General features: G+C 35.0%; 1 protein-coding gene across 1 annotated transcript in view; it reads left to right on the forward strand.

Moving 5' to 3' along the window:
* Positions 1-20,440, forward strand: part of LOC138712121 (uncharacterized) — a 138,102-nt gene that overhangs the window by 34,906 nt on the left and 82,756 nt on the right. The window contains exon 2 of the mRNA XM_069843543.1: positions 13,065-13,107. The gene's annotated coding sequence lies outside the window, so the exon portion shown is untranslated. The remainder of the gene's footprint in view (positions 1-13,064; positions 13,108-20,440) is intronic.

Below are 20,440 nucleotides of genomic sequence, written 5' to 3' on the forward strand. Positions count from 1 at the left end.
GGGAATTATACATGGGAATTACTTTGCTGTAGTTATACACACGAAATCCCCTGTTTAAACGTTGTATACAGAGAAAAAATGGCCACATCTCTAACAGCTGTTCGTATCGATTGCCATTTTATGATAACGGTTGCCTTGTAACCACAGAACAACAAATCAAAGAGCACAGAATAATTATAATAATATTGCTGTAGCTGTACCGTAGTAATCGTTCATGCCTAGTTGTACAATCGACACTTAGCGCGGCCACTAGCGCACATTTAAAGGGTGTAATTGATATTTTGTTATTGAAGTGTTGTATCAGTGAAGAATTATGTTGTGTCACTGAAGTGTGTTGTGTCAGTGAAGTGTGTTGTGTAAGTGAAACGTGTTCCTGTCAGTGAAGCTTTATAGTTTGTAGTGGCAGTGCAAAGTATTTGAACAGTGAAATGTTTTTGAAGTGTTAGTGAAATCAGGATAGAATCAGTGAAATGTGTTGTAGTTCCAGTGCAGTGAATGAGTTGACAGCGAAATGAGTGTAGTGTTGAAAGGTACTTGTGCAGATATGAACATATCATACTCGTGGGTTTTAGTTCGAACTTAGGTTTAAGATACAAATTAGATTTACTTTAAATGTTATTTTAAGTGATCGTGCTTCATTTAATTTAGGATGTTCCCTGTAATTATTATAATTATTATTATTATTATTATTATTATTATTATTATTATTATTATTATTATTATTATTATTATTATAAATTATTGTTAGTATTAATTATTAGTATTATTATTAATTGTATTTTTTATTTTGTGTTTATTATTGTCATTATTGAGTGTAATTAGTTACCACTGCCACCGGGTATATACCCATTGTAGTGCGAATAAATACATGCGTACGTACTATCGAATGAAATAAAGAATCTAAGTTATTCTGTTACCTTTCATAATAAAATAATGACGAAACTAAGACGAAGCTTTGTAACAATTTTATTGTTATACACGGCGTATATAGTGCCGTAGAAGAGTTTTTATTAGTAATACCTTTAGAGTATAAAGACAGAAATGAAAAGAAATATCAAAACTTTATTTAAAATCACGAACATCCTTACAATCCCAACCATGCTCGCAGTAACAATCACGAACAGCGTAAACGTTTCACGCAATTATGGGGATTCCCCTGTCAGTGTTTACTAAATTATATTTCATGTGCGTCATATTTTAGTAGTGATATTTTGTTTTGTTAATGCAAGAGCGGCTCAGAAAATAAACTTAAATAGATGTAATAAATGTATAGATTTGAAAGTTAAATTCCCCTGCGAGAGAGGGCTGGCACATCATTAGTTACGTCACTGTCCACTGCTATTACTATTTAAACGAGGGAGTGTGGGTTGAGTCCCACAGCTTCCTCTGTTATCATGCCGCGGTCAAGACGGAGATTTTCACTTGCATCACACGACCCTGACATACCAACCTACTACGCGCCTGACACTTTACTAATATGGCTACCTCTTGAAAACTGTTCGAATTTACTACGAATCTACGGCATCGTGCGTGAAACAGATGGTGGCACACAGAGACCACCCGTTGGCAATGATACTACTACTAATCTCTGAATGATCAGTCTTTCGCGCCAAAAATCCTGGTATAAGTTAGAGATAGGCAAAATTAGAAAATATTTAAGACTCTCACGGTATTTCACATGGGGAAATATATTTATGTATGGTAATTATACAGTAAGCATCGACCATGCTGCCATCTTCCAGTACTTTCCCTTTAGAGTGTAGAGAGGCTGATAATAAGTTGATCATAAGAAAACGTTGAAAATGTAATTAAAATATATGCACATATTTGGTAACATACGTGCCATTTGTTGTTGGAAGATGGCTTGGCCAATGATTACTACATAATTACCTTGTATATTTTTACAGGATATTAGCTAAATTAGTTCGTTTACAACGGCCCAGAGATAATAGAGGAGGTAAAGAGGAAATGTTTTCGTACGTGACAACAGCTGGCAGATGCGTCGTTTTTCCGCTATGGCGCTTACAGGTAGGGTAACACAGAGTTCCTGTGTAATAATAAGGGCTACAGCTAAGACAATGATATACTCTTCATGACTCTAACCTCGCCGTCCTCTTTTGAAAAATGTGTAATCAATGACTTTCCCGGTATAGCTCAGATGGTAAGAGCACTCAGCGCGCCAAGCTGAGGACCCTTGATTCGATTCCTTTTGCCGAAATGAATTTTTCTCCATTAATAAGTATCTACGTGATTCTAATAAGAATATAATATCAGTGTTAACAGTGATCTAAAACTGTTGTCGAAATGGTCATAAAGTCATTAAAATATGCGCTCCTTCATATGTGACATATGTCTAAAATGCAGGCAGTAGGCCATTGACGATACAAATGGAGAAGTGTTCGGCTGGCACTGTGGATCGTATTCCGGCATAGCTCAGATGGTAAGAGCACTCAGCGTACCAAGCCAAGGGTCCTGAGTTCGATTCCCGGTGCCATTAATAAGTATCCTTATGATTGGTTGGAACCAGTTATTCTGCATAATTCAGTAAATACATACAATAGCACTGGCTAGTAAATGCAAAGTACCGGTAATAGTTTTTTTTATTCCTCACTGATAAAGTAGCTCGGAGTTATCGAGTTGGTTCCGAAGCCGAAATTACGAAAATCATGCTGGTTCCCGTAAAATTTTGTCCTTAAATTCAACATTACCTGATTTGGTTCCTGATCATAGATGCATATTATTTCTTTTATTTTTGCGCTTTAGCGAGTAGGTAGTATTGGTTCAGGTCAAAACTATATAGTTATATCGAGAACCAGTGTTACCAACCAAGGAACAAGACATTTCCCTATATCATATTAAAAATCTCCCTAAAATTCAGAGAAAGTCCCTAATTTTTTTTTAATCTGTACTTGAAGAAACGCAACACAAATATTAGCAAATGTGGTTATACATACACAATTGAATAGAAAAAATATTCACACATCGTGCACACTGACATGCATAGAATAGAATACTCACAGTATGTACAATAATTATGTCCTTGCACTGGAAAACGATTTCTTGAAAATTTGGATTTTGCACACTGTGTTCAAATATGGCATTCAAGGAAAAAAGGAAAATATTTTCAAAAATATTCAAAACTCTGGGAGACAAATCCATTGTTGAAAGGTAAATTAATATTTTATATCGACTTATGTTACAGAGTTGATATTTATACGTGGTAGTACAAAAATATTTATTGTAATAATACGAATAATAAAGACAGCAAGTGAGAAAACATGCTTGCAAGATGCGATATCGACCGAAGAGAGGATTCATGATCATTATTCATTGCTCAATTACACAACACAGTAGTTCCACTATAATTAATTTTAAAAATACATCGTAATGGCGTACTATAGAAAAACACCTCTAAAAACCCTCTAAAATGTATCTTTCCTTTGAAAATCCCCATAACATTTTTATCTCCCCAAACCTCCACCTGGAAAAGTGTTTCCCCCCAAATTTGGGGGAAAACCCCCAAGTTGCCAACACTGTCGAGAACTGTCACATGAGATATTTCTACGTTACGTACAATAATGATCGTCAAATTATAAACACTAATGCCTAATAAATTAGTTTCATCTAAAACACTCACACGCGTACATCACACACTTTTAAATTAGTTTCTTAGTTGGACATGTTGGTGACGTTGAAACACTTTTTAGAACGACCCATACCTATCATACTCTGAAGAAACTTGAAGAAAAGCAGACACACACATTGTTTACGAACTCAAGCCAACGGAAATATGGCACTATGTTTCAGTGATATCAATATAAAGCATGCCAAATTCGTTACAGAAAGAGGGTCCTTTAATAAATGCAGCTTCAGTAGTTTGAAATTCTGGCTTCTAAATTTAAATTTAGGCTGCAGAGGGATGCAGTAGCAGTAGACAGTCCTTTGTCTGTGAAAAATACAAAGAAAAAAGTTGTTTACTTGGGAACCACTCCACATGTACTGACCCTTCAACACTATGGGGACCAACTCGAGTGATCCCTCGAAAATGACTGGAAACTTACCAACAGATTTGAGAACCAACTTAGTACAGTCTAGTAGCTGTAAAGGAAATAACCTCCACTTATACAGTTGTTAAGTCATCTTTCCTGAGACAGGTTTGAATCGCATAAGTGACACCAATAAAGCATCACTCATAAGTAGGCAGCTCATTTTCGATTTTCGTTCCCAAACGTACAGCGATTGAGTAGTTTCTTCTGGTAGCTACATCTATCAAGACCCTTGATCTCAATCCCTTGGAATTTTCTCTTGTTAGGCCACTTGAAGTGGAGGTTCCACTAGAACCGACCAGGAAGAGTTAAAACGATCCACTGCTGTGGAGTAACGGTTAGCATGTCTGACCATGAAACAAGCGGGCCTGGGTTGCAATTCTGGTTGGGACAAGTGACCTAGTCGAGGTTTTTCCGGGGTATTCCCTCAACCCATTAAGAGCAAATGCTGGGTAACTTTCGGCGCTGGATCCTGGTCTCATTTCGCTGATATAATCATCTTCATTTCATTCAGACGCTGAATAACTATAGCAGTTGATAAAGCGTCATAACCTAAACCAATTGAAAAGAGTTAAAACGAAGAAGTAGGGATGATGTTTTTTTTATTTCGTAAGATATGAAAGATATGATAGCTGAAAAATCCAAAAACGAAAAGTCAGTATGTGGTGCCATTAGAAATAAGACCCCTTAGCACACACTGTATAAATAAAAGAAAAAAAACAGTTTTGTACACATGATCAAAATATTCATTTTCTCAACTATTATAGCTTTTGTAGGTCGAAAGTGTTTCTGCATAAAAATTAAAAATAGGAAAACTACAAGCAGTTTTCCATACTTTTTAATTCACCTTATACAGGGTGATTCATGAGAACTTACCTTCCCTTATGGAGCTTATTTCCAAAGACATTCTGAGCAAAAAATGTCATATAAACATTTGACCTAATCTCAATATTTTCAGAGTTACAGTAGGCTAATTTGAAATTGTTTGTAAAATACCATTATTCTTTAATTTTAAGGGTAAAAGAAGATTACAGATAAAGAATGAACTAATCATGGGTATCATTTCTTTAATTAGCTAGTATTCTGGAGCTAAAAATGTGTTGTAAATTCCATAGTTGCTACGTACAGATTTTTTTTTTTTTTTTTTTTTAGATTTTTAACTACAAAATTGCATTTTCTTACGCATTTATCACAACAATTGTTACAAATCACACCACTCTTGTAAATTCTTCAAGACTCTACATTAGAATGCATAATTAAACTTAAAGAATCAAATTCCTAAAGTCGTATGACTTGTAACAATTTTTATGATAAGTGCGTAAGAATGATATCATTTTTAGTTAAAAATTGAAAAACAAAATCTGTACAAAGCAACTAACAACACATTTTTAGCTTCAGAACACTAGCCAATTAAAGAACTGATACTTCTGAATAGTTCATCTCTATTTGTAATATTCTTTTACCTTTAAAACTGAGAAAAAATTGTATTTTGCAAACAACTTCAAATTAGTGTAACTCTGAAAATATTGAGATTAAGGCAAATGTTAATATGATTTTTTTTTTTTTTGCTCAGAATGTCTTCGGAAATAAGCTCCGTAAGTGACGGTAAATCCGCGTGAATCACTCTGTATAAGCATTGAATCAAAGTCTCTACTTTTCGCCATTTTGTTGTTATATTTTCAAAATATATGAAATTCGAATTAGTAGTTGTTAGTATTTTTTTTTACAACGTCATATGATCCCACATCATCACCATACACAATCAGCCTAATCATCTTCCCAGAAGCCGTATTATGAGATCTAACGGTGAAAGTCTCATAGAATGAGTAACCGTACGATCCCTAGAGTTGGCTTCGACACCTGAATCTGAGTAATAGGGAATAGCGTTAACAAGAAGAATTATCCTACATTGGCTAATTCTACTTTGTATGAGTCGGTCTGACACTAACCTCAGAAATACAAGTACTTACTATATTGCTATAGGTGAAAATGCAAATTATACGCAGAAAAACCAACGGAAGTTACCAATCATTATTTCCATCACGACACGCAAGAATAATACTAAAAACTACTGCATATACTTTTCACAATAATGAAATAAGAATTAAACACATTTCTTTATTAAATTGTTTATAAAAATTTAATTTGCGTCATAGGATCTGCTCCTCTTAAGCTCATGTTTGTTATGATCTCTCGATCGATTTTTCACACTTTTTGGTAAGTTCTTAGCATAATATAGAAAAAGTTGCTGTATCTCAAAACAAAATTTTATTTATTCAACATAATCACTTTCTAACTCTATACAGTTAGTAAAATGTTCATAAAGTAATCATAATTCTTAAAAAATTGTCTTGGTCTGCAAACCTCTCTTCCACAGTACTTACTACTGCTCTATTTCATGAAAACTTCTTTCCTTTCAAGGTCTTTCAGTTTGGTAAATAGCTGACAGTCTGAGGGGTCTAAATTTGGCGAATGTGAAGGACGGTCAAACAATTCAAGACCATCGATGTGTATAACTAAGCTGGATGGCTTGCCATGTATTCGGAATGCGAGGCGTTGTCTGCAGTGGTCCGACATGTTCGTGGATGTGTAAACATGTGAATACGATTGTATACTATGTGGTAATATAAATCAGTCTAGATAGACCTACACATTGCGCCCAATATGGGCGTAATAATAAAAGAAACAACTGCAGACTTCCAAAAAGTGAATTACATCGTATTCCATATTTTAATGTAAATACGAGATACAAAAAGTCCGCTTCACCGTTTTTGGCGTGTGAAATAAGTAACAGGAAAGTTAAGTACGAGTGTTTTACCTTTGCCGCAGTCAATCTGACAACTGTGTTTGACAAATGGCTGATGTGACGTGTATAGGAAGTGGTACTATTCTCAGCTGCACTAGCAACATGATTACAAACTGGACACTATACTCTAGGACATACGCCAAAAACGCTGACGCCATCTATACCCTTTTTGGTAACATTTTCCAGAATTGCTTTACTAAAAAGAAAAAAAAAATCCACTCTTCAAAAGTGGCTCAAGCCTGAAGCCAAAGGGAACCCGGAACCTCCAGTTTTAGTGTGTAGTTTAAAATATCATTAAAGTTCCTAAATATTATTAAATACGTAATTTACATTAGATAAAACTAGTTCATTCGCCCTTAATAGATATCACATTTGATTACACTTTTCCTTTCTTATATGAATAATACCATGACCCAAATAAACTGTTCTAATCTCCCCCCAGATTTTAGTCGATAGACCAGTCAGTGCTACAACCATAAATCTTCTATTCAATTATTTTTCAGGGTATAAATGTCGTTAGGGCTAAATAAAACTGCTAAATAAATTTTCTAAGTTTATTTCACACATGACATTGTAAAAAGTTATTAAGACAATAAATGGATTTATATTACCGTATTTGCTCGCGTAATTTGCGCCCCCGCGTATTTTTCGCACCCTAATTTTTAAGGGATTATTTTGAACTTTACTTTTGCTCCGTGTATTTTGCGCACACATTTTACGTTCCTATTTTTTTCAGTGTAAGTTAGTAGGGATTACGTACATATTTTTTTCAGTGTAGTAGGGATTTTCCTTCCCTACAGTCCATCGTAGGTCATTCACCAGCAACTGAAGTACCTTCTTCAGAAAGAAACCCCAAAGTCCCGCTACTTTAACAATGCTTGTCCTTGGTAGAGACAAGTTACCAGTATAGAAAATTAGCCCTACCGTAAATACTTACCTATACATATACTAATTGAGATAAACTCATAACAGGACCTCTTATTTGAAAAATCCGCATATTTTACGCACCCCAATTTTTCAGTGACCAAAGTTAATTAAAAAGTGCGCAAATTACGCGAGCAAATACGGTACGTCCACAAGGTATACAATCGTATCGTGTGTTTACACATCCAGCAACATGGCGGACGACGACTCGCTTTTCGTAATCGAGTTGTTATTCAGCGCTCTCTCCAGGATTGTATATAACTCGATGTTCAAGACAAACTTGATCAATGTTTGCAGCGTAATCAGGTACTTTTGAGCACGTGCATTGTCTTGCAGGAGCAGTACACCTTCGGAAATTTTACCACGTCTACTTTTTCCGAAGCTTTGTTAATAATGAAGAATAACACGCTCCTATCACAGTTTTCCCTTATTCTCAGTAATATGTCATAATTATTTCGCCTTTATCCAGAAAACTGATGCGAAAACCTTCCTGATGTATTTTCGAACGCGAAAATATTTTGGGCGTAGAGAACCAGAGTTATTCCATCCTTCTGATTGGTTTTTTGTGTCTGGATCATAAATATAGATCCAAGTTTCGTCCACAGTTAAAATACGAACTAAAAACATTAGAAGAATCCTCCTCGGAATGGCGGAGAGGGACTTGAAAATTATGACTCATTTCGCATCATCGTTCTGGCATTTAGGGATCAATTTGACACATAATTATTTTATCATATCCGAATCATAATGTACGACGTGAAAACCACGTTCAAAGTCAAAAGCTCTGATATACATTTGCGCCCGAATTCTCAAAAATAATTTGTGATGCATGGCATCGATATTTTCTGGAGTGGTCACAGAATCTGGTCTTCCAGATTTTACCTCCGCTCTTTCTCTTTTAAATTTCGTAACCCAGTTTATAGTGTGGTGTATGAAGAACAATAATCCCTCAAGACTCAAAGCATCCATCATATTCGCATAAATTTCCTTGCCGTACAATCCCTTCGAAAACAAGTACTTTATTTCTTATCAAACTTTATTTATAAATTGCAATACAGAATTGGCTAACTTTTTAGTATCAAACATGGAGTAACTACTTATGAAACAACACACCCCTTTCCATGTTAGCCGTTTTCATTTTTCTCTATAACGAAGGTCCAAGGCTAACCACAATATCAATACCTCTTAGTGCAATGAGTTTCATATTCTCTGCGTCCGAGGACGCAAAGAATGTACTCTCCGCCAATACAAGATCAACAGCCGAAGTTTCCTAAAGTAAGATTTTGTCATTAAAAGTGCGTAAAAATTTAATTATCAGCGGTGTCGATAAGCTTCAGAAACTAAGATTTTGTCGACAAATTTCGTGATAATTTCATGTCATTTACAAGTTTCTAGGATTTAAGGGATAAAGGTGAAAAGCTGATTTTTTTTTTCTGTTACGAGTAAACTTGGATTTTGTCAATAAAAGTTTCGTAAACTTGAGCGAGTAGATGTAAAGTTACTTTATTCGGGAAAGAAGATTATAAAGAGAGCTTTTGCACAGACGAATAAACGCAAATAAATAAGTAAAATTTTGAAGTTAGTTCAGAAATCTCGGAGCGCTGAACTACGCCCTCGCACGCCGTACAGTCACCTGTAGTGTAATTTTATTTCCAAGAACAATGGTATGAAGGCGGAATCGTCACCTCCGTGCCAGCTCCTCGGGTAGGAGGAGAGTCGTGCCAGAGAGATGGGCCCGAAGACACCACACCTGTCTGCCCACACATCTCGCGTGACGTCGCCTGGCGCAAGGTAACCCACTCGTGACGTCACGGACAACTCTTGGAGCAAAAGGGATTTAACCGCATTTGGTAACTAGTCGGTGTGTACGGCATTCTTCTCGATGCTCAAATTTCATTCAGAATTCCAGTCGAATTGAAGAGGACTTCGTTGACAAATATCCTCGAAGATATTTTAAGCTAGGTATTTATAGATTCAAAACAATTTGTATCTCATTTTGGCCTAGGAAGGAAATCGGGACAATGAACATTACAATATGTAAAATCATAAAGGTAAAGAGTAACATAATATCAAGACAATAACTTCGTCAAAATTTAAGTGAATTAAGAGCATTAAAGAATTGCAGAGATATGACAACTATATGGGAGCAGGAGGAATACCTAAGAACCAACTAACCAAGACAAGAGAGCTGGCATGGTGTGGTAGAGATTGGTTATATGGAAATTAAGGAACAAGAGGGGAACATGGAAATGTATATCTGCCGAGTGCATACTAATTCGGTACCATCAGATACATATCTGAAATAAACAGTACTACTGTAATTCAGAATGGTACAGTATTAAGTCGGTCCGATATAGACAAGTATTATATATATATATATATATATATATATATATATATATATATATATATATATATCAAAGAGACATTATATATCAAAGAGACTAACGACTCGATGAGCATTCAATCCAAAAATCAAGGAGTAAAGAAATTTGCCGATTATGTGCTAGAGGAGTACATCCGATAAATAACTACAACATAATTGAGTGCATCAAGCTTATGCTATTTTCCCGCCAGAATTACGGACCGAATTCGTAGCTACGACAGAAAGAACGACAAACAGTTGTGAATCTTTCCATCCAAAGTTAAATGGCTTATTCTACATCGCTCACCCTAACATCTTTCAATTAACATATGTTCTAAAACGAATTCAAATTGATACTTACATACAAATTAGAAGTCCAGTAATAAAAAGGAAGATCAAACCAATTAAAGAAAAAACAATATATTAGAGACAAAATGGCAGAATTTGTATCTAAATCAATAAACAGACTCCAATATATAAAAACACTGTGCTACAAATTTCTCCCAAAAACATAGCTCCCAGTATCACTGACTATTCTGAAGTTTAAGAAGTTTTGACTAAAGTTTACACTACTATGTACAGTAGTGGCAAAAAAAAAATCGGATCGACCCTTCCAACTGATTTCAGAGTCTTGTTCATTCCAGAGCACGATAGACTGGTAACTAAGACTTTCGTGGTTCGAATCCTGCCTGTGAAGGAAACATTTTTTTTCTTATTCAAATTTATTCCCAATACTTTTCGATTGCTGGTAAAATTCATGTTCTGGGAATAATAAGTTAATTAAGTAGTAAAATATCGCTGCAATCGAAAAGTATTGGGAATAAATTTGAATAAGGAACAAAAAAAAGTTTCTTTCCCAGGCAGGATTCGAACCACGAAAGTCTTAGTTACCAGTCTATCGTGTTCTGGAGTGAACAAGGCTCTGAAATCAGCTACAAGGGTCGGTCCGGTTTTTTTGCCACTACTGTACATGATAATCAACATTTTTAACCATACCTTAAGGAAGGGGCAGGCAATTTTGTAGTTTGCTGTCTCGAGTCACGAATTTACCCGTCCCTGCCTTATGACAGTCCTAAGCCTGCATAGAATGGGAAGAAAAATGTTGATTTACAACCAGTACTGATCCGGGACCGAAGTAGTATTGTTTACTTCTCGACCGAACTAATAAACTCCGTTTCTGCCTCCTATGTGGGCAGAAGAGAGATGCAAAATATATGGTTTTAATCTTCCAACATGAGAATTTAATAAAATTATGGATTGATAGAAGTTTTTTGAACATTAATGTTAATATAGAATTTATATAACTATGTAATTCCCTTAATAATGCATCCCAAAGAATAGGTCCAAAAGAAAATATCAAATACATAAATTGTTTATATTAGAAAGTCCAGTTATATATTGGTCCAGGAAATTTTGTCCACGAATAAAAGGTCTAGTAAATATAAATTTCCAAACTTAAAATGTCCAACAGGCAAAAATGCCCAATGTGTAAAAATGTTTAATGGGCTGAATGGTCCGAAACGAAAATGGCCAATCGTTGAAAAGGGTATGTGTTAAATAACACAATGAGGTCCCATGTTTAAAGAGATAAAATCCAGACAGAAATGTTTCCGAGGTGACAGAGTCAAGTGAGGAACTCAAGAACACATTGTTTTTGTTGATATGGTAATGTCAAATCTGTTTTGTGTAGTCAAATTTTCAAGCAAATCATAAAGACTGAAATAGTACAGTGCGCCAGGGAAGTCTCTCCGCACTGGAGACAGCGGAATGCTTGCGCTGTAATGTAATTAGACGGAACCATACACAAATATTATTTTGTTTTATTTTACTGATACCGTTAGTTAAGCAACCCCCACTCAAGGGTGTGGCAATGACTCCGTCCGGCTGATGCTACCAACGTAATTGCAGTTGCGAACGCATACACTCCGCTGTCTCCAGTGCGGAGAGACTTTCCTGTCGCTCTGTAGTATGCTCACAGAAGAATAAACTTGTACCTCTATATAGAAACAACCTCTACCACGAAATATAAGTCGAAGTACCTGCAAATGCAAATACTAAACACAGTCTGAGCAGAAGACACCTTCAGAACCAACAAGTTGGAAATTCTCGTGGTCGGATACAAACAATTCGAGGACGATAATGATAACCCTAGCCAATTAAGAGCAATTTCCTACTATCTGATCCAAAACAACATAAAGATGAAAAATGTCCTCCAGTTCCCGGCTGTAACAATTCTGAATTAACTTAATGAACACAGTTAATACTATACATAAATTGATAATATATTTTTAGTAAGTCGGATATTTTCCATATTATTATTTGCAAAGTGGATTATATTCAATTAAGCGTTGCACCTTTTGAAGTCCGAACGCCGTCCAATTTGGACATTTTAACTTTGGACTTCATGAAACTGGACATTCTCTCCGCCTCTTCTTCCTCTTCCTTCTTCCTTCTTACATTGCTGTTATTCTCGTCCTCTTCATCGCCATACTCCTTTCATTTGTCTCTTTTCATTATTCTGCGACTTTTTTCGTCATTTAAGTGAAACAAATTTTAGACGTCTCTCTAATTATGTTTCATTAGTGTGACGCACTCCTGGATCGAGGAAGGACATACAGTATCTCACACACTAAAACAGTGCAAATTATTTTACTTACCTAAATGTTATAGTATTACCACAGTCTAGTATATACAGTCACGAAGCTCAATATGTAATAAAAATTCATCCATAGATAGTTGCTAACCACTAGGATCGCTACTATTGCCTCATTACAGACAATGCGAAATAGTACCTGCACAGTCTATTGTTTCTAGCAACCTCACATCTCAAGCTTCGTGACTGTATATACTAGACTGTGGTATTACTGCCTGCATTATTTAATAAACTGCAAATGATTTACTATTCCGTTTATTTTTTTTTCAGTGATTCATCACGAACTGATACACGTCGCCTGAACTCAATCGAGGTGAGTGAAATATTACCACAAGATTGATACTATATTTCATTTGCAACTTCAATGATTTATACTGTTATAGTAAAACAGTGACGGGATTAATAGAATCTCTATACTTACTGCATGAAATGTTTATATTGGTGTTGTGCTGTGATAATTAGTTTATACATATAGCCTACCTATCGTCAAGACTGTTACATTTCCATGCATGATGGGTTCGTTCATTTTACACGTTACTTCACTTTATAAATCGTCATTGTTTCTGCAATAATACCTATGTGACATATTTCTCTATTTTCAGATTTTTGCTCTATTAAATAACTTAAATAGTGATACAGCAAATAATAAAATCTCCTATATGTAATTACATTTCTTTCTTTCGAAAATGTAAGAATTCACAATCTCCTATGCACGGCTGCCATAGAATGAATAAATGTGTTTTTCCTTCCTACTGAAAAATGTTATATTTTGCACATAGGAGTTATTGCAGGAACAATGACGAAGTGCTTAAAATAATCGTTCTGTTTACTTCCATACTCCCCTCCAATAATTGTTATAGTATGACGTCACTCTGTACTTGTCGTTCCTAAGTAATGACAACAAGTGACGTCAAATGTTGAAAATGTTTAATAACAATTATTAATAATGTTTTCTCTTCGGTCCGCACCTATGCAGATTTTGATGTCAGCATATTAACAGACCCAAAATAAATGGGTCACGAATCCAATCACTTTCTTCAAAATTTTTCTTTAAAGTTTCTTAATAAACTTTCTAAAATTGTCGTTTACTCCTCGATGGGTTCTTACTTCTTCGGGCACTGGTTCTTCGTCACCATGAATCTTGTTGTCTGCTTGGCTAAACCTCTCAGGACTCTTACGTGTGCCACCAATAAAATGTAAACTTAAAATTGCATTAAAAGTGATTAACATTGTGCTAATTCATTTATGATGCAGTAACACATTGAAATGGGGACTGATCTGCACCTGCTTTCATTAAATCTACACTTTATACGTTGTTTCTCTTTTTAATAAAATGTAAATATTTTACAGGGGAAATACATAAACTGTTAGTTCAATAGGTTAACGGGGCTTCGGCAGCTGAGTACCTGGTTCTAATGAGTGCATTGATTGTTTAATTAACATGGAGGCATGAGATAATTATTTTGCCTGCCGTTATAATTCACTCTGGCTCCACCCTTATCAACTGATTATTTTCTTAATGCCAGAAAGTATGACCAGATTCCTATGTGGTAGCTATTAGGTTACGTCCATTTACTTTTTTCCTCTTCAAAATCTCTAAATGTTCCTTCGACGGAACAGCGAAATTGGAGTGAGACAAGTGGCCAACAGATTTGGAGCTCACATAGACACTTCTCAGCCTCAATTTCTCTTGCAAGAACGCATTTTCACGTACTTTTTAAATGTTTCTTTCATTAATTAATTATTATTCATTCATTCATTCATTCATTCATTCATTCATTCGCAGATTTTTTAACGTCAAGCACATAAACGATTCACGTTAAAATAGCCTCTATCAGGTATTAAATATTCTTATGAAACATAACGTTTTGTAACAGGATAAACATCTGGAACTGCGTAATATATCATTGATTCAAAATGTCGTTCAAGGATAATTTTCATTCCAGAAAATTCTATAATTCTTGTTTAGCGTAAATATTTATTTCTTGGATGAGAGCCTGGGAGGAACTCCTTCATTTTACCCTAGCTAGAATATCAAGAGATTGGGAGTTTTATGTTCAAGAAGGTCAGAATCTTTAAATATCTAGGTAGCATAATAAGAAATAAAAATTAAAAAAGCGAAGAAATAATGTGAGGATTAGTGCAAAAAATTTATGTTTAAATAGAATTGAAAAGTTCAGAGCAACACTTAGAATATTTACGTAAACATATGTAGAAGAATATTAAAACTAATTGTGATATATGGATGTGCATTCTGGACCACATCAGGGAAGAAAAATAGTGTACTAAATATATGGGAGAGAGAAATTATTAGTAATATATGTGCCAGTAATGAAACGGGGACTATGAAGAACATGAAGAAACGGTGAACTGAACAGATTATATAGACCGGCCGAAAGAAAGTGATTTAGTGACAAGATATGAAAAGGGGAATATTGCAATGGGCGGACAATGTGGAATGAATGGATCAAATGAGACTAGTAAAGAAAATATTTAAAGGAAACCAGAAAGGAAAAGCGTGTGGGAGTAGCATGTAAAAGGCATAGAAGATGGCCTTAACTGAGTGAAGGTCAAAAAGTGTAGGCTGAAATTATTAATGTAAGGAAAGAAGAGAATGTGCTGATATTCCAATGGAGGTCAGGGTTCTGAAAGAATCACAGACCATGTAGGCCTAAACGTAATAGCAGCAGCAGTAGTAGTAGTAGTAGTAGTAGTAGTAGTAGTAGTAGTAGTAGTAGTAGTAGTAGTAGTAGTAGTAGCAGCAGCAGCAGCTTTTATTGTTTCTTCATTCATATTAACAACGTCCGAGAATAACAACAAATTGACACCAATTCGATGCACAACAGCCCATGAAGGATCATGACCGACCAGTCGGCTGCTGGCCTCACGTCCACATGCCGAAGCAGAGGTGGACGATCATCCAACCAAAATGGAAGTATCGTGTGGTTAACACAATGATACCCCACCCGTTATAGCTGGCTTTCGTAACCGGATTTCGCTACCTATCGTAGCTCTACAAGTGCTTCACGATGCTGGGTGGGCATCGGTCCCATACCCTGGCCGAAATTTCATGAGAAAATTTCTTTCCTCATGAGGACCCGAACCAGTCCGCATTCCGTAACACGAGTCCTTAGACCACGACGCCACGGCGCGAGACACCAATATGCTTTGTTATGGGCAAGAGTTCAAGATTTCCAAAAACATTTTTACAAGTCTCTCCTTCATTTTACAGTTCTTAATTGTACAGTAACGGGATCCGAAAATGTTTCATAATATTGTTTTTTTCAAATAGGGTATTATTAATTTTTGCTCATTGTCCAAGTTTCGCAAGCTTGTGTTAAGACAATTTATGCATGAATATATTTGAACGTGTGAAGTTGAATTTACTGTTGACGATAATGTATGACATAACTTTTATTAATATGTTGTATTCTGACATTAATATTCTGATACAAATTCCTTCTTGTACATTATTTTCTTAATTTACAAATATTTCAGGACAGTTAACTAATTTAGTTTGTCTGCTCAAAAACATGAAAAAGAATATTTCAAAGTATCGAAATATAAAGCGCTTAAATGTGAAATTTTTAAAATTTAAACAAAAAGACATTACAGTGGTTGCATTTAATTTTATCAGCAAAGTTAATCACATGAAAATCTCGTGAAAAGAACGCTCAAATTTGCCCTTGAAAATGTTCTATATTTTTCACTCTTGTCTGAAAGTCTACATGGTCCGCTATAGCCTATACACAGACAGTATCGGGAGAGAAATAGAAGGGATTTAAAGATATAACAATAACAACAATGAATGCAAGTTCGCTGTAATGCCTTTAGTTAATAGGTCTGTGGAAGACAGACCATTCCTGATATAAGATCTGTACAATGTTTCTCTTGTGTCATTCATAATACTTCGAAATTTTATCACTAGGTAGTCAATAATAATAATAATAATAATAATAATAATAATAATAATAATAATAATTTTAGCTTTAGTGCAATCATTAATACAATATGGTATAATAAATTGGGGTGGAGTAGCATCATCTGTACTTAATCCATTTTATTACACAGGAAATTAATAAAAATTTGTCTAACCAAATATATGGATTACCCAACAAATTTAATTTATACAGATTTTAAAGTATTAACTATTGAAGAAATTTATAAATATAGTTTACTAACTTACTACCACAGAAATCAAATAAAACATAAATCTAATCGACATGAATATCGTACTCGAAGATAAAAGTATACCGGTACTTTCCCATTAATTGAGCTTAAATGTCATACACGTGCAGCTCTTAAACATGGTGCTAGTTTCGGCCCAAAACTTTATAATAAAATTACAAACCATTTTCCAAATTTGAAATATTTGAAAATTGAAGCTTTTAAAAAAGAAATTTATAAAATTATTCATGATATATAATATTAACAAATGTGTGTACTTTTTTACCTTTTATTTCTGTCGACTATATTCATGTTTTTATTGAATATCACTGGCTTCTGTCTGATTGTCAATTTATATTAAATGTGTTTTTCTCTCTTTTTTTTGCTCTTGAGTGTTATTTATTGGTTTGAATTAAGTTACTTACTGTATTTAGTAAACTGTCCTTGTAAATTTTATGTTATATTATTGACTAAGACCACATCGTACACGAGCCTGGCTCTTACGGTAGTGGCTAGAAATATTATTGTTTTATAATTTTAATTTGTACTCACTAGCTAGCTAGTTAAATAAATAAAATAAAATAAAATAAAATAAAATAAATTAATCGTGCAAATGTGAAAAATGTTACCTCAAATGTTTACTCTAAGTCTAAACGTCTCTGATAATAGGCCTATATATAATTACATGAATTTCTGCTGCGTATGTAGGCAATAATTTCCTTTCAAAACAATTCAAAAGTCCCAATTTATCAAGAAAAATAAAGTTTAGTAACATATTTCAAAGGTTTGAAATAGTGGAGCATAGCCGAGATACAGGCATGTCCAGCGCGGGCATTTCTAGCCTTTAAACGACGTGCAACAGTGACGTAGAATATCTTTCAAGCATGTGCCTAAATGCGATTTTACGTCACTGTTGCACCTCACTTAAAGGCTAGAAATGGCCGCGCTGAACATGCCTTGCTGAGAACTTCCCATACTCTACTGATGGCGATGTGCGTCTTTGAACTCTACTGTAGTAGAGCAGATAACATATGTTTCAGGCGTCAACAGTACCAAGGCACGGGATTGCATAGAGGAGCCTGTGTACTCCGTAACGTAAGAGAGAACAGACCAACAAATGGATCGTATGATAGGGTTTCCAACTCTGGAGGACAGAAATTCGGGACACATTAAAAATATAAGAACGCACATAAACCGACAATGCATTTCAATGTAAATACACTTGTATTTAACCAATTAGAATTGCCTTCGTGTTATTATTTGGTTGTAGCGGTGTAGCCCTATATTAAAGAACATGCTTTAAGTCTGTACACATTGAAAAGCACACGGGTTGATAAGTATATATATATATATATATATATATATATATATATATATATATATATATATATATATATATATCTACACTCACTACATTAACAGTCCATCATCATCATCCTTCATGCATTAGGAAATTGATTCCTGTAGCAGCTACTGAAATTGGTCCATCCATCTTTTGGCTGGTCTTCCAACTATATCTGCACAGCCCTCGTAAGGCGGTCAGATGAAATCTCAATTACTGGTAAGCTACAGAATAATGGACCCGGTCACTACATTAACAGTGTTTGAAAGAATACTTGTTGCTTCCTTTGTTTTTGTTTATTAGTTCTTCGTTTGTTGAAATATAATAAAAATATTATCTACACGACATATTAAAGTTCGTCTTTACCAAGAGTTCTGATTTCACAAGTTCTGGTCTCACCCGGTTCCTCTTGTCAGTTCAGAGATTCTTCATTAAAAAAAACTCGCTTCACATGAGTATTAGTAATTGGAAGAGTATGTATGTGGTCAGCAATTTTCTTTAAGTTTGGCACACTACGTGTCTTCAAAACAGTGTCCCAGCATTCTTGAGGAGTTGATAGATCTTTCAGTATCGGCATCATCTCTTTCAATAGGCAATTCTCTTGGTACAATGCATCACAATTTTCAAATTCCAATTCTGTATTAACATGCAATATATTTACAATTTCAGTAAGGACACTGAATGTGAAGGTATCATTAAAGCTTAGAAAAGTGATTTTCTTAAGAAGTGAAGAATAGTAATCAAACCATTTTTGCAAATAGTCAATGGCCTTCTGATAAACATTCAGTGCTTCTTTCTTAAAGAGACATCAGAATCACTCAAGTTATTCAAATGCTGATTTACTACCAAGCCATGACACCAATGAGCGCCACGAACTCGCTTCTGTATTCTATTCAAAGAGCTTATAATACTTGCAAACTCTTTGCTTCTATTCATCAAAAAGTATATCGTATAATATCAATATAGGCCTATATCAATATGAAATTTCAGAATATAATATTGCAATGAACAAAATTCTGGACATTAAGCGTTCTGAAAAGAATTTAATTTTTTCCCTGCATAGAGGACTGATTTTCTGGCAATCCGGAAAAATTCCGGACGGTTGGCAACCCTATTGCATGATAGTCCATGGAGAACCAAAGGCCTACCAACCAAGTGCTGGTTCCACGTCCACATACCTCGATCTAATCGCGATCATGGTTATAGTGTGTCCACGTTTCTATCACGATCAGGAGCGTAATCCTGTTTCCAGAACTAGGTAATCGCGCTGAGGTACGGTCTAGTGGATGAATGTAAGATTTTAGTAATTCTGATTTTATACTGAGAATTACTTCCTCATGTTTTCGGGCGGAGCGATTATAATCATTGCTAGTACGGAGCCTGTAAGCTTTTTCCGATTTTAAACATGACATTGTATAACACTATTCCGAGGAAAAATTAATAGAGACATACAACTGGGACTTCATAATGTGATACAAAATCCACTTTAATTTATCGGTAGGCTACGGAAATAAATCTTGGATTCTGTTCACCTAAGAAAATGTAATAAAAATAAGAATGTAATATTAAAAAAAAGGGATATGTATTATATGACTTTCTCGTGTTACATTTTACTGTACCTGTTGACATGTTTCGGCCTTCTATTGGCCTTCTTCAGAACTGGTTGTTGCCGGTCTTGGTGTCTTTTGTTTTGTTTCCTGTCGGGGTGTGTTTATGTAGTGTAATGTGGAGTCAAAGAGTGTGTGTGTTCTGAAATTGAATTGTGTGTTGAGAATTTCATTTGGATGTGTTTTTGTGTATCTGTATATTTCGTACTGTTCCTAGTGTGTTTAGTTTCTGGCTTTTTGGTTGGATGTGTAGAATTTCCATGTCTGTGTTTATGTCTCTGTAGGTGTGGTTAGTATTTGTAATGTGTTCTCATATGTGGAAGTATTCTGTAATTTTGTTATGGCTGTGATGTGTTCTTTGTAACGTGTTTGAAATGATCTGCTTGTCTGTCCTATGTAGAAGTTGTTGCAGGTGTTACATTTGAGTTTGTATACGCCTGTGTGGTTGTATTTGTTTGTGTTGTTTGTGTGTTGAGAACATCTCAACACACAAACAACACAAACAAACAAGTACAATCACACAAGCGTAT

Source organism: Periplaneta americana, chromosome 13, assembly GCF_040183065.1.
Source record: "Periplaneta americana isolate PAMFEO1 chromosome 13, P.americana_PAMFEO1_priV1, whole genome shotgun sequence".
NCBI classification, from domain to species: domain Eukaryota; kingdom Metazoa; phylum Arthropoda; class Insecta; order Blattodea; family Blattidae; genus Periplaneta; species Periplaneta americana.